Source organism: Armigeres subalbatus, chromosome 3, assembly GCF_024139115.2.
Source record: "Armigeres subalbatus isolate Guangzhou_Male chromosome 3, GZ_Asu_2, whole genome shotgun sequence".
NCBI classification, from domain to species: domain Eukaryota; kingdom Metazoa; phylum Arthropoda; class Insecta; order Diptera; family Culicidae; genus Armigeres; species Armigeres subalbatus.
The window spans coordinates 179412670-179430841 of NC_085141.1; the positions used below are offsets into that span (position 1 = coordinate 179412670).

Genomic DNA, 18172 nt, shown 5'->3' on the forward strand with positions numbered 1-18172 from the left:
CGGCCGCCGATGGCTGCTGGTGTTGATCCAGACTGGTGGTCTACTGCCTTGATGAGTGGACTGATATCTACGCTAATTTGATTCCAGATATCTACGTGGTATGGAAGAAAGAGCTCGCGGTCAATTTGAGATAGCCACTTTTTCGCCACACACAGACAGGAAGCCATTACCTAATCTAAGATGGTTGTATCGACTGGACAGGTGATGGGTTTTCCAACTGGCGGCAGCGGTCGTCGCACAGAATGTCTGCAGCAGCTACTGTTTGGAATTCAAGCTGTGAGAAAATTAGAAACGTTTTGTTGAAACATCCAATTACCGACTGACCGAGCGAGCGAACCATTACTGAGCCGTGATGCTGCTGGACGGTGGGCCAAATCTGGATTCGTTATCGTGCTCTGAAGACTAATTATTTATTCCATTTATTTATGACATTCCTCGAAACTTCTCTGGAGCAATTTTATTCATAAAATGGGACAGAATGCCCCTTGGTACGCACCGGGAACAGTTGTCGCTTTGAATGAATTTTAAATTAGGCAAAATGTTTTGTCAACATTTACGAAGGGATGTACGTGGCCCAAGCTATGATTACTTGTGGAAATGTAAATAATTGTACAAATTTTATTATACCTGAATGGAGCATGAATCTGTATTAGAAGCAGTGAGCGGAAATGTACCCTCTTGTATGTATTTGCTGAATAAATTATGCGGAACAAAGTCGTTACTAGAAAAAAATACCCCTCATTTGTGTGTTTTGGCCTCTTGCATTTGTAAGTTTGGTTAACTATGAAAATTAAGTTCTGAGAATACTGAAAATTGTTGAAAGTTTTAAGTAATCAATCATTTCCCCCACTTTATTCAATTAAAAACCTGATTGCGCTACTGATTTTCCATCTATCGGAACGGCAACTTATTTTAGGCGCCCCATTATTTTCCTTACGATTCCTCCCCTAGTTGGTTATCTCGCATCATGCAAGGTGAGCTCACCAGTTTATCTGACACCTAGGATGAACCCACGACCTGACAGACTGCCATTCGTACAAGATGTGAAATAATTCGCTCGAAATGCGGAATTCATCTCTCAGGCTCACCCCTTATTAAAAGTTTTGCCTCCCCTAGGCGCCCATTATGTCCTCCCTCTGTGTACATTTTGATAAATATTATTCGAGCCAAAGTCAAAATACTCCGTCCGGTCAGCGCTACAGCTTCCTTGGGGTTCGTTCATGTTGTTCCAAATAGTCTTTGGCAAGATTCGTTGCTGAGGAAGTCGTTATTCCTTCCCTTCCTATCGCTTGCTTGCAGTTCGCCCCTAACACTTTTCACGTTACATTTTCCACCATAAAAGGAAGAATCGCCTCTTTTTCCTATTTCGTCTCCATCTACGATGCAGACCGCATTTTTCACGTTATTTTTCCTGACGTTTGCCGTTCCCCTCCGTCCGCCGAATGGAGTCGAAACTAGCCGAGTCAATTGAGGATGGCGCGTGCTAAAAGGATACGGAAACCCTCATTATTTTCATACGCTTTTTTTATTATTTTCTGTACGCCCAGCTCACCGACTGGGTGTCCACCGCAAAACTAAAAGCATTTTCCGCCGCCCCGTTCATCGCTACTGAGCCTCCTATTCTCCGAATGTTGTTGCGTTATGTCGTTCAACCACACGCAGAACACCAACTCCGACGCACAGCAGCAGTGGCGAGCCTTGAGGACTCATAAAATCAGTTTTTATTAAATTTCCCGAACGTCAGCCCCGGCGTCCGCAGCGGCAGCATTGGTAACCCTCGTGCATCCAACCGTCCATCCATTCAGCCATCCATCCATCGCGCGTCGACTTGTCGTAATGGAAGCGGCAGGAAATATTGCTTAATTAAATTTGCCTCGACTGTAGAGTGCATTAGTCCAGGATTCGCTCGAGTTGGTTGTTTGCTTTACTTTTAAGTAAGGTTGAGTAGGAAAATCAGGGAAATTTGAGGTGAAGCTGTTTGCAATGTTTTGTCGTGGTGATGTTTTCCTTCGAAAGCTTGATGATGATTTTTAAAGATAATGTTATTACTCTCCCACCTTCATTTATAACGTTTTGAAAGTTATTTCTTTTACGGTAAGTGTCACAAAATACGTTCAAAATATTTTGCATTGCTCAGGTCTATAATTGCTATGATTTCCAGCAATTTGTTGCATTTTATTGTTGTTTTATTTCACAGTGAATACCAAAGCTGTATAAGCAAACTAAACTTTACTAAAAATTATATCTACGAATGCACTAATTTATATATTATTTTTTATACAAGTAAAACGAAAAATGATAGTCAAAATAGATTTAAATCGAAGCAACAACTGTGGACTCTTGGAACATGAAAGAACAATGTATCTAAAGACTGTAGAAGACTAGCAAAAATGATCATCAAAAATTCAGTTCAAGTCTGATATTTTTCAAATTATCAAAGAACAACAAAAATACACCTGTTAGCTATGTTTTTTGCAAAGTTGGCATCCGCTTTAATAACGTCGTCCATGACGATGCACTTCGGCTGCACCAGCCACTTGCGATAAAGCTTGCTGACGGGGGATTTGGCCACCGTATTTTGTGTATCGGTTTGGTTAGAAACCTGCCTTACCTTGAAGACATGAAGTCTGGCCTGCTTCATTGTTTACTGGACGAACTAGACGGAAATTTGACCTTCTTCGCCACGTCCCGAATCGAATGGTTCGGATTGAGTTTCTCACCTTCCTTACATTCCCGCAGTCAATTATTTCTACTGAGTCTACTGAGTCTCCTTGAAAGATTTTACCACTCGGGACATGGTCGAATTGCCGATTCCCAACTGTTTCGCGATCCACCCAATTGTTTTGAAAACTCTTCCAAGTTATGCTCCTAAAATTCCTTCAGAAAATCCTTCGAAAGTTCATTCAATTTTTTTCTTCGAAAATTCCTCCAGGAATTCACTTAGATTTTTTTCTGGGAATTCCTCGAGAAACTTCTCCAGAAATTATTTTGGAATTTCATTTTCCAATTCGACTTCCTTCAGGAATTTTTTAAGAACTTCCTCAAGAAATCAATCTAATAGTTGTTTTGAATAATGTGTGGATGTACACTCAATCCTCTTCTATGTCGCTTATGAGGAGGACGTAAAAAGTATATGACGATGTTTTGCTTAAATAACTTGTTTTTTTTTATCGAAATTAATTTATTGGCTTTTTTTCGGTGATAATTATACTACTCAAAGCGAAAGGGAGTAGATGAAAGTAATGAAGATACAGATTCGATTGACACCGCAAGCGAGCGGCAAGTGTGAAATGAATAGAAACTGAAGATTAGCAGAGGGCCATATGAGAGAACAAACATTGTTGAAATCGCTGTTATTCTGCCTAACGTCCACCCAGGAACGGCTTGGATAGTGACGTGGTGATCACTGTCAGGCTTGTAAAATGTCATCTGCATGTCATTTGACTAATTTGTTCATAACTTTCTTTAGAAGCAAAATTTCTTCCATAATTTTGAATGTACTCATAACGTTTGAGTAGGGTTATATTTATGTCCAAGGGTACATTGCTCTAAGTATAACATCAAAGGCTGGAGAGTGAAAACTCTCCAAAATGTCACGTGTTATTTGACATAATGTCATTTGAATGACATTTTGCCTCCCACGCCCCAGATTACATATTTACAGCAAAGTCTCGTTAGACAAAGTTGTAGGCCCATTTAACCGCTATAAGTTCGTCATACAACATGAATTGATAACTACCTTCTGAAAAAAGTTCTGGGAAAATTATACAAACGAATGCAAATGACATTTTACAACACTGATCACTGTACCAAGACAGGTATGGAGTAGCCTAATGTATGGAGGTATGGAGTAGCCTGTCTTGGTACAGTGATCACCACGTCACTATCCAAGCCGTTCCTGGGTGGACGTTAGGCAGAATAACAGCGATTTCAACAATGTTTGTTCTCTCATATGGCCCTCTGCTAATCTTCAGTTTCTATTCATTTCACACTTGCCGCTCGCTTGCGGTGTCAATCGAATCTGTATCTTCATTACTTTCATCTACTCCCTTTCGCTTTGAGTAGTATAATTATCACCGAAAAAAAGCCAATAAATTAATTTCGATAAAGTCACGCGGTGATCAAAGCTTTCCTAATTATAACTTGTTTTTGCTGAATCAAAGAACAAATACTTTTGACAATTTTGAATGTTGTACATATTTAAGCAATTCATTTTTGAATGTGTCATCATCATATGGTCGGGGTTCAGCCAAATCACACCAAGCGCCAACGAAAAATTATCGATTTTTCTGCTCAAACTTTCGTTTAGCAGATTTAATTGATCGCAAAACGCATCGAATATCCCTCAACCCCATAACTGAGGATATCCTACTGCAAATGTATGCTTAAATTGATATGAAACTATTTCCGTTGTCCTTGTACGAACAAAATATCACTAGTCAGTCGAAAAGCCGCTTGGTGCGGTTTGGCTGAACCCCGAGCATATATTCCTGGTCTTTTCTGGAGTATGGACTTTCAGGACTGCGAACGTCTCGCTTCTCAGTTCTTACATTTCACTTCTTGCACCTCACTTTTCAAGTATCATTTCAAAATAATCGCGTCTAGCTTTCCAATAAACACTGGAAGCTGATAAAGGGATTATTTCGCTAAAAATTGGTTTCTTCAGCTAGAAAACTAGCTTATTCTGCTTAAATAGTTTGTTGGATTCTCACTCTTCACTTCTTAATTATGATATTTAATTTCTTGCTTCACCCTTAGATGTCTGGCCATTTGACTGAATGCCGTTTCGCCGAACGCCATTTGGCCGAACGGGTCATTTGGCGAATGCGAATGATTGCAAGAAAGGAGAATTGCGAATTGTATTATTATTTTATTATTATTATTTATTCAGACTAAGGCCGAAGTGGCCTGTGCGGTACATAAGAGTCTTCTCCATTCGGCTCGGTCCATGGCTACACGTCGCCAACCACGCAGTCTACGGAGGGTCCGCAAGTCATCTTCCACCTGATCTATCCACCTTGCCCGCTGCGCACCTCGCCTTCTTGTGCCCGTCGGATCGCTGTCGAGAACCATTTTTACCGGGTTACTGTCCGACATTCTGGCTACGTGCCCGGCCCACCGCAGTCGTCCGATTTTCGCGATGTGAACGATGGATGGTTCTCCCAACAGCTGATGCAACTCGTAGTTCATTCGCCTCCTCCACGTACCGTCCGCCATCTGCACCCCACCATAGATGGTACGCAGCACTTTCCTTTCGAAAACTCCAAGTGCGCGTTGGTCCTCCACGAGCATCGTCCAGGTCTCGTGTCCGTAGAGGACTACCGGTCTAATGAGCGTTTTGTAGATTGTCAGTTTGGTACGGCGGCGAACTATATTTGATCGGAGCGTCTTGCGGAGTCCAAAGTAAGTACGATTTCCAACCACTATGCGTCTCCGAATTTCTCTGCTGGTATCGTTTTCGGCAGTCACCAGTGAGCCCAAGTACACAAATTCTTCTACCACCTCGATTTCGTCACCACCGATGCAAACTCGCGGTGGGTGGCTCTCATTGTCTTCTCTTTAACCTCTTCCTATCATGTACTTCGTCTTCGACGTGTTGATGACTAGTCCGATCCGCTTGGCTTCCCTCTTCATTCGGATGTAGGCTTCCTCCATCTTCTCAAAGTTACGTGCCAAAACATCTATGTCGTCGGCAAAGCCGAATAGCTGGACGGACTTATTGAAAATTGTACCACTCGTGTTAATCCCTGCTATTCGCATTACCCCTTCCAAAGCGATGTTGAATTGCAGACACGAAAGACCATCACCTTGCCGTAACCCTCTGCGGGTTTCGAAGGGACTCGAGAATGCCCCTGAAACTCGAACTACGCACATCACCCGATCCATCGTCGCTTTGATCAACCGTGTCAGTTCATCCGGAAATCCGTGTTCGTGCATTAGCTGCCATAGCTGGTCCCGATCGATTGTATCATATGCGGCTTTGAAGTCGATGAATAGATGATGTGTGGGCACGTTGTATTCGCGGCATTTCTGCAGTACTTGGCGAATGGCGAACACCTGGTCCGTGGTGGAGCGTTCGCCCATAAAACCCGCCTGATACTGCCCCACGAACTCTCTTGCAATTGGTGCTAGTCGACGGCATAAAATTTGGGAGAGTACCTTGTAGGCGGCGTTCAGCAATGTGATTGCGCGGTAGTTGCTACAATCCAGCTTATCGCCCTTTTTGTAGATGGGACACACGACACCTTCCATCCACTCTTGCGGCAAAACTTCCTCCTCCCAAATCTTGGTAATGACCCAGTGCAGCGCTCTAGCCAGTGCCTCACCACCGTGTTTAAATAGCTCTCCTGGTAGTTGGTCAACTCCAGGGGCTTTGTTGTTCTTCAGCCGGCCAATCTCCTCCTGGATTTCCTGAAGTTTCGGAGCCGGTAGAATTATATCCTGCGCGTTCCCCCAGGTCCATCACCAAACCGCCATCTTCGTCTGCTACATCGCCATTCAGGTGCTCTTCGTAGTGCTGCCGCCACCTTTGGATCACCTCACGCTCGTTCGTAAGAAGGTTTCCGTTTATCTCCTTACACATATCGGGCTGTGGCACGTGGCCCTTACGTGAACGGTTCAACTTCTCATAGAACTTTCGTGTGTTATTAGCGCGGTACAGTTGCTCCGTCTCTTCACGGTCTCGATCTTCCTGCTGACGCTTTTTCCTCCGGAAAATCGAGTTTTGTCTGTTCCGCACCTGTTTATATCGTGCCTCGTTCGCTCTCGTGCGAATTGTGGTCTTATGTTTTGGGTCTCACTTCTCACTTCTCATAAGAAAAACGAAGTCAGAAGCTTGGTCAGATATCGGAAGTGGCAATTGAGGAATAAGAAGTAAAAAGTGAGATGTGAGAATTGAAAAGTAAAAAGGGAGAAGTAGGAAGTGAGAAGTAATGTAGGAGAAGTTATTTTTCCTCCTTTGTTTTTCTTTTTCTCATCTTTCTTCTTCCCGCTCCCTTTTTTCTTCTTCCTCCATATTACTTCCTTGTTTTTCTTCCTTCACGTTTCATCTTCCTTCTTCCTACTTCCTTCTTCTTTATTCTTTCTTCCTTCTTCCTTCTTCTTTCTTTCTTCTTCCTTCTTCCTTCATTCTTCTGACTTCTTCCTTTTTAATTCATCCTTCATCCGTTTTCCTTCTCCCTTTTCCTTTTCCTTCTTCCGTCTTTTTTTTTCGTTTTTCTTTTTCCTTTTTTCTTCCTTCTAACTTAATTTGCCTCACTTATACTTCAGTTTTCATTTGTTTTGTCTGATTTTTCCTTGTTTTTGTCATTTTTCTTTCTAGCTTCTGGCTTGTCTATCACTTCCCAATTATCACCTCTCACCTTTCGCTTCATATTTCTCACTTCTAACTTTTCACCTCTCGCTTCTCACGTATCACATCTCACTTCTTCCCACTCACTTCCCACTTCTTACTTCCCACTATTCGATCAAATGACACTAAACCCGCATTTCTTACCAGGGTCGTGCGGAATCATTCTTATACGACAGCGTTTCTCAACCTTTTTCTTTAGTAGTACCCCTTCGAACTTTTTTCATTTATTGAAGTTCCCCCTATATTTTTTCGTAAACAAAAACAAGCGTAATTCCCAAGATATATGCGAAACGGACCTGAAAACTAACGGGATATATGTTTCTTCTAAAAGTTGTTTGAAATGTTCGTTATTCCGTTAAACTTTTCAATTCAAATTACGTTTATACATTAAGCTTCCTACAATACTTTGAGGACTTTTGGAGCTTTTCGAGCCTCTTAAAAGAGGCTTCTGAGCATGTTGAAAGGACGCTTCTCAGCCCCTTGAAAGGAGGTTTTCAAGCCACTCGAAAGAATTATTCCGAAACTCTTGAAAGAAGGCTTCCGAACCTTTAGAAAGTAGGCTTTCGAGCCTCCTGAAAAGAGGTTTCCGAGCTTCTTGGAACAAGGCTTCTAAGCCTCTTGAAAGAAGGTTTTCGAGCCTTTAAAAAAGAACTCTCCGAGCCTCTTGAAAGAAGACTTTCGGGCCTCTTAAAGGGTGGCGTCTAAGTATCTTTAAAGGAGGCTTCCAAGTCTCTTGTAAAGAGACTCCCAAGCCTCTTGAATGTAGGCTTCCGAGCTTCTTGAAGATAAATTATGAAGCATCTTGAATTGAGGCTTCCGAGCCACTTGAAAGAAGGTTTCCAAGCCTCTTGAAAGGAGCTATTCGAGCCTTGAAAGCTGACTTCCGAGCCTTTTGAAAGAAGACTTCCAAACATCGTAAAATGAGGCTTCCGTGGTTCTTGAAACAAGGCTTCTGAACCTCGTCGAAGAAGGTTCTTGAGCCTCTTGAGAGAAGCTCTACGAGCCTTGAAAGCTGATTTCCTAGCCTCTTAAAAGATCGCTTCCGAGCCTCTTAAAAGGAGGCTTCTGTGCATCTTCAAAAAGAGGCTCCAAAGTCTCTTGAGGGGATACTCCCAAGCCTCATGAAAAGAGCCTGTTGAGAGGAGGCTTCCGGGCTTCTTTAAAGTAGGCTTCTGAGCCTATTGAAAGTAGGCTTGCGAGCCTTTTGAAAGTAGGTTTACGAGCCTATTGAAAGGAAGCTCCCAAGCCCCTTGAAAGAAGAATTCTAAGTCTCTTAAAAGAAGGCTTCTGAGCATTTTTAAATGAGGCACTCAAGTCCATTGAAGAGCGGCTCTCAAGCCTCTTGAAAGTAAGTTTTCAAGCCTCTTTTTCAGGCATCCCAGGTTTACGAGCCTCTTAAAAGGGGGCTTCCAAGCCGCTTGAAAGGAGACCTCCAAGCCTCTTGAAAGAAGAATTCTGAGTCTCTGAAAGGCGGCTTGCGAGCCTCTTGAAATGAGACTTCAAAGCTTCTTGAAAGGAGGCTTTTGAACGTCTTGAAATGAGGCTTCCGAGCCTCTTGCAAGGAAGCTTCCGAGCCTTTTGAAAAGAGACTTCCGAGTCTCTTGCAAGGAGACTTCCGAGCCTCTTGAAAAAAGGTTCCGAGCCTTTTGAATAGAGGCTTCCGAGCCACTTGAAAGAAGGATGCCAAGCCTTGTGAAAGGTCCCAAGTAACCAATAACCACTATATTTCGCCATATCGGCCATATAGTGGTACTTTAAGGTGGTTATACAACAAAGCCACAAAACGGCCATCTTGGAAACCACGTGCTTTCTCTAGTGATTTTTCATGAGCACGAATTGAGAGAACCACAACGCCCATGGAGATGAAACATCCATAGATCGTTTGCTTACTTATGCTGAACAATCGACTTTAATTTCAGCATTGTACGGAAATTATTACGGTAGATTTGAACTTTTGGTAATAGGAGTAGAAAACCGTGTGGTGAATTTAAAATTCACCACATGGCTTGTTTGTATAATCGCCTTAAGGTTTTTAATTTCTTAAATAGCCATATAGTGGCCCTATATGGCGGTTTGTCGTAAAATATGATGAAATGGTTACTTGAAGAGGCTCCTAAGCCTCGTGAAAGGAGGCTTCCAAGTCTCCTGAAAGGAATCTCCCAAGCCTCTTAAAAAGGCTTCCAAGTCTCTTAAAAGAAGTCTTCCAACCCTCTTGCAACAAACAGGGTGGCCACTCACCCGGGAATCCGGGAAAACCGGGAAAAACACGGGAATTTGATCAAGTTACCGGGATTATCTCCAAATTTATATTCTTTCAGATTTACATTAAATTAATATTCCAAAAGTATATGTTATGTATATGTTATTTAATTATTTATGTAAAAATAGCAAATTAGCTAATAACGTTAAAACACTTGAATTTGAGGCTGGATTTTGGAAAGTCGTAGGACTTTGAATAATTTTTTTCTTAAATTTTATCAGCAAACTTTACTGCTATTATAATATTCTTACATAATTTCTAAAATTCCTTCACACTTTTTTTACCGAGATCTCAGCAAAATGTTAAACTTTTACCGAGATTCACAAAACCGTGCCACAGCAAACATGTTCTTTGTCAAGATTTCTGTCAAGATTGCTGAAAGTCAGCAAATAATTGGCCGAAAATCAGCGAACAAACGCCATTTTTGCCGGAATATAAGTTATTTATTTTACTGGCAAACGGCTGTGCGGATTGCCGAAAAGCGTGTGCAAGCTTCTTTTATAATTTCAGAAAATTTTGTAGTTGTGGAGTCTTGCGATTTTTTAGAAATTCCTGGGAGCTTCCTGTAATCTACACACTCAGTTTTTATTTCTGCAGCTGATGACTATTGCAATGACTATTGTAGCAGTAACTGCTAGAATTGAAAATGAACGGAAAGCTAGTTTCCTATATCCAACTTGAACTCCATCAATTGCTTTCTCCTACCACACTGGCAACTCGTGAACCAAGACGAACCTCTGCCCGTCAACCTCACCCAAAAGATTCAATAAAATTCCGCAGGAACTAGTGGTAAGTGCAGAGGTATATTCGGCTTGCAGTGGGCGAGTGAATGCATCATTAATTCCTCCCCTTCCCTACATTGACTTACATTCTGACGTGGCAGGCGCCAGTATGAACTAACAAATGAGATCACCAGTACTTCTACATTAAAGATGAGTGCTAGTCCCAATCAAAACATTTGTTATTCTCTGTGCAAGAACAGCTGATCTGGTCATAATGGAGTAGCAACTACGGGCAGTCAATCAAGCTCAAGGTTTACTGAAAATGAAGTCCTAGCTGGCTTTTTTACAGCAAAAGACTATAAGAGCGAACAGGCTGTTGGTATTGATCTCAGATCTCAGCTGACGAATTGACGGCCTATATCAAATCGTCGAAGAACATGAAGGCCCCAGGCTTCGACAGCATCCTGAATCTCGAGCTCAAACACATGAGTGCTCCGTTCTTTGAGCACCTCTCGCTGATCTTTAATCAGTGTCTCCGGCTTAGCTACTTCCCATCGTCCTGGAAGTCAGCGAAAGTCATCCCCATCCGGAAGCCTGGGAAGGATCCTTCCTCCCCCAAAAGTTATCGACCCATCAGCCTTCTCTCAGGGTTATCCAAGCTATTCGAAAAAGCTATTCACCATCGGTTACTTGAGTCTGCCGAAAATCTCAACATCTTACTCGAGGAACAGTTTGGTTTCCGACGCGGTCGGTCAACTGTACACCAACTGACTCGAGTTACCAACGTCGTCAGACGGAACAAGTTTGTTGAACATCCGCCATGGCCTTACTCGATGTCGAGAAGGCATTTGACAACGTATGGCATGATGGCCTGGTGTACAAACTACAACGCTACAATCTTCCCAGCTACCTGGTGAAAATCATCAACAATTACCTGTCGGCAAGGACATTCCGGGTCTCAATCAGCGGAGCGAGTTCCAATGCGCACAACATCGTCGCAGGCGTCCCCCAGGGTAGTATCCTCGGGCCCCTGTTTTTCAATCTGTTCACCTCCGACATGCCAGAACCTCCAGAAGGCGGCATTCTGTCTCTGTTCGCAGATGACACCTCCATCGTCTACAACGGTAGAGTGATCAGAGCGCTAGTGGCAAAACTCCAACGAGGCCTGGATGCCCTGACAGAGTACCTCACCAGCTGGAAGATCTGTATCAACGCGGCGAAGACCCAGGTCATCATTTTCCCCCACTCCAAATCCCCTAAACTTGTTCCGCCTGGGGACTAAATCATCCTCAATGGCACGACTGTGGAATGGACCAATGAGGCCGACTACCTTGGCTTGACCCTCGACAGCAAGCTTATTTTCAGGCAACAGGTGACAAAGTGTAACGTCTTGTTGAAACTACTGTACCCTTTGATCAACCGCCGGTCGTCATTGTCCCTGAAAAATAAGCTTGCTGTCTACAAGCAAATCATCCTCCCTGTGATCGAATATGGCATGCCGGTCTGGGAGAGCTGCGCTAAAACCCACCACCTCAAACTTCAACGGGTCCAAAACAAATTCCTGAGGATGATCCTCAACACCCCTCCCAGGACATTCAAGAGCCAGCTGTGATGATTTAAAAAAACGCATTGCATTTATTGAAAAATTAGTTGAAAACCAACTCCTAACTCTTTACTGTTCTGTAAAACACATCAAAATTTGGGTCAAAATTCCGTAACCGGATACAACCGATTTGCAAACAACAACAAGAACAAAAATTTATAACCATTTTTTCCATTGATATTCTATAGACACTCGCTGTTCGAGAAAGTCAAAAACTCAAAAGCCCAAAAACGGCAAAACGGCAAATTCCGCTTTTTTTCTTCTGAAAATCAATTTATAAGACAAAACCACAAAAAATGCACCAACCATTTTATTCTTTGATTGCTTCTCGTGATCGATATCGTCCAACCGCATTCTTGGTCCACTTTTTTGACATCGATAATCCTTCTCTGAGAACATTCCCCCTGCATGATTTATTCTGTTTATTTAAGAATTCATCATACTTCTGGTTTATTATCGTAATTATATCCAGAGTACATGAAAAAAAAATCAGAACTGCGTCCATTCGAGAAATAATTCACTCCCACCGAAAATGGCGTCGTTTCGAATCATCTTCAGCATCCAGCATTTGAACACGGCGTGGGCGGCGAGTACGGATCATTCGCAGACGGTGCATCTTGCCGACGCACGACGCGACGCTACGATGCACCTCGATTATTCAAATTTGTAACGACCGATGTTTAACCGTTTGACATTAATTTAGTGTGGCTCCTCGGAGCGATCGGCGATAAATCTTTTTCGCAGATCTTCGAGATAAATCCCTCCCTGTCCGGGCGAGATTTGTTTCGAAAGCCGTTCATAATTTATGGCGCAGGCCGAAATTGGATTGCGACTGCATTTTTGGTTTTGTTTTGGGAAGGTTCCTTTCACTGACTGGTACCGAGAAGCGAATCAACTTGGTCCGCCTACAAGACTTTTTGGAATATTTTTTTTTCAGTAAAGCCTGCACAGTATATGATGATCGTACAGAACGCTTGCACGATAATATAGTTGTTTTGCGTCAATTTGAAAGGAGGAATGATATTTTTACAGATAGCGTATGAGTGCAAAAAATGGAACTGGCGACTTGATGAAATCGAAGGGAATCCGTGTGAGAGGCGGATGGCAGATAAAACTTGAATAACGAATTAATTTTATAGTTCCTTTCGATAAGCTTTATAGATCCATTAATATGTAATAAAATATTCGAAATAATAATTATACTTGAACCTCTTAGTTTGTTCAACTTGGAAGGGAAGCTCATGACTCACAACTAGCTGTCCATTGCAATTGCATTTTGATGCATCTTGACCCTATTCGTCATGACCTGCAACGGGGGTGATCGTGCCGGACAATGCATCACGACTGCAGCCAACTTGTAAACCCGCAATGGAAGTTAGCATGCTTTCACCATTTTTCGATTCATTTTGGAGAAAATGCAAACATGATCATATTTTGCTGAACTTCGCTTCCCTCTACTGCATCTCTAACGAGGCCACCGCTGAATTTGCGTCCAATCCTAAATAACAAAACTATTGATTACAACTTTTCCCATTTCTTCGCCCTTCTGCCCCACGACAACTCACACAGTGCAACCGAGTACACGAAATGTGATAACATCTCCGGCGGCGAACCTCTCAGTTGAATGTGGTCATTGCGCTGCATGCTGCCGCCGCCACTATTAGGAAAGGCGCGTACTTATACCTAATGCAAAGATTAGTCTAAACTTGGACGATGCTCGGTTGTATGGAGGAGTTGGACTCCACATCTCGCCGAATCGTGACCAGCGACCAGTCAGTGCCGTACCATAGAGCTTTATGCACTATGACTTTTACTTGGGAAAAAATGGTCATAATTATTGTAGATTGGAACATTTGCTCTTTCTAGGGCCCGATGCCCACGTAGCGTATTTTCAACGCTGCGTGCACACGGCGTTAAAAGGACGCATGTGTGCATCGGGAAAAAGCGGTAACGCAGCGTCGCCGCACCGATGCACACCTGCGTTTTTTCAACGCCACGTGCACGCAGCGTTGAAAAAACGCTACGTGGGCATCGGCCCTAGTTGTTAGCGATCAACAGATAGTAAAAATGTGACAATTAAAATCTGATAATCAATATAAAATGTCGTCTAGCAAAATTATTGAGATCGATTATTGAAAACTGAATTATAAAAAAAAGGTTCAATTTTAGCCATCAAGAATGGTTCCTTCTCCATTCCAAAGGAAAATAAAAACCAATTGGAGTGTACCACCCCGGCAGGCAGCAACCCCAGTGTAGGCCTAGGCAGAGTAGGGTGTTGGGTCAGCCGATTATGCACTGGTGGTAAAATAACAATTTCTCATTGATCAGGCTTTCTCACACTTGGGTAGTCGTTCCACCCCATCCATCCTAGCACGAACCTTTTGCTTTCCACTGCAATAATACCAACGGGGATCGAAACAGGGAGAGAAAATTCAATTGCTTTGGCTGCTTGCGACCAGTCGCAGAAGTACGTGAAAACAGAAAGCCACCTTTGAGCTTCAATTCGAAATACTCTGCACATATATATTGTACTGATTATCGGTTTCCCATTACGGTGCGATTATCACGGAAGTGAATTGTTTGGTTTTTATATAGGTACACAAGTTCTCTGGTAATTGTTATTACAATGTTACTTTGTTCGCCACGTTGAGTTCGCGTGCGATGGGTTGAGTGCCTTCCAGGCCAATAGAGTTCGAAGTTATGCGCTGGTGGTAGGGAAGTGAATTTATCCGAGTGATATCCAGCCAGTGTGATTGTTAATGTTCACGTAGATATCTGAGCTGTGACCTGAGGCTGTACAGATATGTTTGATCTTGATATCGTGCATTTGCTGCTACTCCGTACAATATTAAAGGAAGCTAATTTGTTACAAATTTACGTAGCATTTAAAAGCAATTATGGTTTCTATTTCTATTTTGAGTTTTTGGAACAAGTCCTCGGCAATCAGTGTTCAAAAGATAATTCCATTTTGGCAAAAGCAATCTTCTGATTTTTTTTTCCAAAATTAAAAAAAGAGCATCAAAACATAGAATATTTATACTCGAAGAAATTTTTAATGGAAATTTGAAGGAATTTCAAGAGAAATCTCAGAGGAAACTTAAAAGAATGAAAATTTTGATTAGGAAAGTATTTTGAGCTTTTAGTATAATGTCTTTACTTGTCATAAGAGAAGTTTGGGATTGGAATTTTGCCCGTGGAAATTCGAGAGAATTTTCCGTGAAAAGTTGAGAGAATTTCCCGTGGAAATTCGAGGGAATTTTCCTTGGAAATTCGAAGGAATTTCCCGTAGAAAGTTGTAAGAATTTTTCGTGGAAAATCGAAGCAATTTTCCGTGGAAATTTGAAGGAATTTCCCGTGGAAATTCGGAGAAATTTTCCGTAGAAATTCAATTTCGAGTGGAAATTCGAAGGAATCTTCCGTGGAAATTCGAAGGAATTTCCCGTGGAAATTCGAAGGAATTTCCCGTGGAAATTCGAAGGAATTTCCCGTGGAAATTCGAAGCAATTTCCCGTGTAAATTCGAAGCAATTTCCCGTGGAAATTCGAAGCAATTTCCCGTGGAAATTCGAAGCAATTTCCCGTGGAAATTCGAAGCAATTTCCCGTGGAAATTCGAAGCAATTTTTCGTGAGTTTCCCGTGGAAATTCAAAGGAGTTTCCGTGGAAATTCGAAGGATTGAAGGATAAAGGATTTTCCCGTGGAAATTCGAAGGAATTTCCCGTGGAAGATCGGAGAGTCGAAGGAATTTCCCGTGGAAATTCGAAGGAATTTCCCGTGGAAATTCGAAGGAATTTGCCGTGGAAATTCGAAGGAATTTCCCGTGGAAATTCGAAGGAGTTTCCGTGGAAATTCGAAGGATTGAAGGATGAAGGATTTCAATGTTCTGAAAAATAAACTAAAGTTTTCCAGGAAATTCATAGGATTTTTTAAACAAATTCAAAGGATTTCTTCAGAGAAGCAAAAGAAAGGATATATCGATAGCAAAACAAATTTTATTTGAAACATTAACTTATGTCAATTTAGTGTCCAATGAGTAAAATAGTTTGAAATGACTCTCAAAAACATTAACGATTCGTCTTTCCCCATGGCAATTTATATTTGAAAATAGTTATTCTTCATTCTCACGAAACACAATTGTTAGTGCAACATGAACATGAAATCAAGTTTACTTGTCAACGCTGCCGTTGTTTATGTAAATTAAACCAATCATGGGAAAAAAATAACGCAGTATCTTCCATCTTCTTGGTTAGATCTTTTTCATCATTATGGCTTTTATATGCACCTCCGACCGATCTGTTACCCGTTAAGATGTCAATCCAGTGAGCCCCGAGTGCCCATCGCGCGCAGTGAGGACCTCCCACATGGTGTCAAGTGACAATGCTATTCCGATCGGACGGGACAGACAAACGTGGTCTATGTAGCTATTCTCCGGGAGATGATGATATCAAATTTCTCGAAAAATGCGACGCCGTATCTTTGTCAATCATCTTGTACCGTGGTCAATTTGGGGCTCGTAAAGTTGGAATAATTTGTGTGCCTCGCCGACAGAACAATGTTTGCTTTGCGTTGTGTGGACTGTGGACTGCAGCACTATGCCACCAGCATGCAGGGCGACGAAGAGCAACAATATGCCACACGGCCCATTACGGATGAAAAATTGACTGCGGTCAAGGAGAGGTCTTCGGAACCGGGTCCGCAATGTTTTGAACTTTCGTGCTTCGAATTGTTTCAACCAGAAAAACCGGTCAATCGACGGACGGGTGATGGTGACGGCCCCGGTCGTTGATGCACCATCACTGCGCGATCTTCACTGCGCTCTTGTTGCAAACAGAGAATGGCCACAGTCGGCCAACCTGGGAGTTATAAAACATCGATGAATATTTATTTTCCACGCTCTCCGCAGATTGTTGGGCCACGTCGCGCTGAAAAATCGTGACTGAATGCACTGACCCTTTGCCAGTGGCCCAGCTCTGTCGATCGGCCCGGTATGAAACGATTCTAAGTGCGGCCGTTGGTTTCTTTTCTTTCGAACTTGTTGAACATGATTGGTTAAATATTTGAAAATTCACTCATTACTGGTTTGCCTGGAGAGAAAATTATGTTCACAGAAATATGTCGATTATTTTGAAGGTCAAGGTTCTAGTTGGATTTCAACACTCAGTAAAGAGCTCATATTTATCATGCGAATCAAAAAAAATAATGTTTTGTAAAACAAATAAATTTTTAATCCAATATGGCCTTTTAAGCTCCAAAGTTCTTTAGCAGAAGTTTAATATCGTTAAAATTTAAATTTCACAATTTTCAATCCATTTCGTAATTAAAAATTAATTCTTCCATAAAGAAATTGAAAAGTCGTACTCATTTATGCCCTTGTACAGATTCATTACCGTTGTGAACAGCTCCGACAAGAAAAGTCTCCTCCCAACATTCGCCCACTATTTGCACCTCTCAAGAAGCAATTAAATGCTCGATTAAAACCCGTGGCCGTAGGTGGGGAGCGACTACGAAGGCCAACATGCACCCAGAACATAATCAAGAAACCCGATTGACACAACTGATGAAAACAATAGGTTCCACTGGTTGAACAACGTCGCTCGGCCAAACAAAGAGAAACCCGAATCGACATCATCACGCCTCATTAACAAATTTAATTACTGTTTTGTGCTTGTTTTATCTCGGCTGCAGACTGCTGCAGGTCTTCTTGATGGGATGCCGCATGTTTAGCAGGGACTTGCCTCCGCAGGAGGGCAGAACCTTCGGCTGCTCGTGTCGGTTGGCCTCAAACCTCAATATGTTTACCGACCAACCGATACAAATACGTACAACCGATCGATTTCAGATAAGACAGGAGCATTAATTTTATTTGACTTTTCCACTGTGCTTTCTGAGAACACATCGGGTCCCACCAGGCGTTGGTCACTGTTACCAAAACAGAATTTAGATATGTTGTCGACCGGAACGAGCTGATCGTCTGACTTCTAGAGCTGTGGCGTGGCTGCTAAAATATTCTTGCCGATGGAAGAATTTGTTCATTAAATTGCTCGATCACCCAAAAGCTGCTGCAGTAAATCTCAATCATTGCGGGTAGACTCCATCCGCCGTTGATAACCGTTCCGTTAATGAAAATTTATTGATTTAGCGCCCGGGATATTTCGTTCGGATGCCAACTGTTTCGAAAGTGTTCCATCCGGCGCAACTTTTTGGTTCTCACTGAAGGACAGAAAAAAACTTTTCGCG

At 42.3% G+C, this 18172-nt stretch overlaps 1 protein-coding gene across 1 annotated transcript in view; it reads left to right on the forward strand.

The window, feature by feature from the left end:
• Positions 1-18172, forward strand: part of LOC134220330 (protein slit) — a 351195-nt gene that overhangs the window by 241281 nt on the left and 91742 nt on the right. The gene's annotated exons all lie outside the window — the stretch shown is intronic.